The sequence below is a fragment of the Phoenix dactylifera genome, chromosome 8, assembly GCF_009389715.1.
Source record: "Phoenix dactylifera cultivar Barhee BC4 chromosome 8, palm_55x_up_171113_PBpolish2nd_filt_p, whole genome shotgun sequence".
NCBI lineage: Eukaryota > Viridiplantae > Streptophyta > Magnoliopsida > Arecales > Arecaceae > Phoenix > Phoenix dactylifera.
The window spans coordinates 13,118,045-13,120,166 of record NC_052399.1 but is presented as its reverse complement, the minus strand read 5'-3'; positions in this window follow the sequence as shown (position 1 = coordinate 13,120,166).

The following is a 2,122-nucleotide window of genomic DNA, read 5'->3' as shown; positions in this document are numbered from 1 at the left end:
TTATTATGGAGAAGAATTCCTAAAATTTAGGACCCTAGCTTTCTTTCTTGGAAAAGAAAGACACCTCATCCTTATCCCTCAAAGCAGTGGTGCCTATCCTCTTTATTTTTGGCCAATTTTTGGTGTGAGGAAAGAGGAGGCGTGGGGCTATTTTTCAGAAAAATATGGCGCCTCAAATCTTCCTAAAAAGATAGGAATCAAATTCCTAATTTATAGGGACTGCATGACGCATCAAGTAGAGTGGCATGCAGCTGAAGTTTGGGGTGCAATAATCCCTAATTTTTAGGGATTCTTGGCACAAGATTAAAAGAGAATTTGTTCATCTCTTAGCTGCCGATTCACCAGAATTTTTTGAGAATTTTATCAACCAAATTCGTTGGCCAAAAGAGGTGTGAGGCGTGGGGGTCTTTTGGCTATAAAAGGACCCCCACACTTAGGGTTTGATGATATGGTCTTTAGAAAGGGTTCTAAATTCTGAAAAAATTCTGAGAGCCAGCCACCTTCTCTCCTCCTTCATCTCCTTCATCTCCATCCTTCATCCTCTCGAAGAAGAATCAAAAGTTGAGTGCTTTGAGGGAGAAATGTTTAGCACTGTAGCACCTCTGCCCGAGCTAGCACTCCGGCAGTTGTGAATCTTGCTAGAGCTTCGCGTGGACTATCCATAGAGGCTGGACACGTGTGCGGCTATACAAGGTGATCAAAGCATCATCAAAGTTCTCAAAGCAAAAAAGGTATGAGATCTGATCTCATTAAAAATTAAAATTAGAAATCAACTAGGTTGCTGAAATTCTGTATGACTACATGTTAGACATAGAATCATGCCTACTTGTTTAGGATAAATGTTTAAAGTTCTGGATCTATTTTTGTTGTAGAGATATGATCTCTAGCATGTATAGGAATTAAATAGTTTAATTCATGCTTCCGCTGTAAAATTTTTAAAATTATATGCATGCGACCACCAGGGTTTCCAACAATAGTGGCAACCCAGCAGGATGGAATAGATAAACCTCTAGGTGTAGTTAGCATATGATACAGTACCTCTATCATAGATCCCGACAAGACGGAGGTTGGATAACTCGTCAAACCCCATTGTCTGTCATATGTCAAAATTTATTTGACTCGAGTTCGAGATTGGAAAACTCCTTTTTCAAAATGCCCTAGCCAAGGTCTTTCGAACTCAGTCTCATAAATCACATAGGATGTCTCCTAATCTATCAAGGTCGATAGATCTCATTTAGATGCAACCTTAATCCAACAGTGAACCTACTGCAGCCAATTTGTACCACAAGGATCCTTATGGATAGGGTCCATGTTTATGTGCTTGTCAAACTACAGCAACCTCATCGTGAATAGCTGAGGCTGAGGCATCGCTAAGTATCAGTCATACAACTACAGCATCAAGTAAGTCACTGACGAGTGGATAGATATCTAAGTGACTTCTTGCTTTGGTCACGTTTAGTACCCTTGTTCTCTAACAAGCACTTGTACAATCACTCTAGTGTCACCACACTGTGGACTCAAGACTCGTCAATCAAAAAAAGTGATCTGTGCACTAATCTCATCGGATCGATCACCATCCTTTGTGATGATCCATCGATCAGGAGCAAATTAGAAATTAATCATCAATGACACATATCTTAAATTCTCAATTCTTGAGAATATGTGTCATCATCTTATTAATTTCTTAGACGATTCATGGACGCATAATAACATGAATGAATAGAATACCCAATTTTATTAATTAATAAAATGGTCAAGTACAAATTTATGTCCCAGAACTAATACAATGCGTCTGCCAATTGGCTTCTCGGGGATACTTCTAACAGTAGCAGCTATAAAAGTTCTTATTCAAGAATCCTTAAGTCGATGCCTGCTTTCTAATGGGAACCAAAATTGTTTCAATATAGGTCTCTCTCCTCATCTATCTATCATCTGGTCAAGAAGTTTTGATTTCAAATTATAATTTGTTCGACAAAAGATCAAAATTCATGACCCCTCATTGTTGCAAGATTGGCCATCTTTCATTGGCCTATCGAGAAGGAAATCAGGATTCTCAATTGAATCAAATGCCTGCCACCCATGAATATCAACAACAACACAACGACAATAAAATGCTATAATT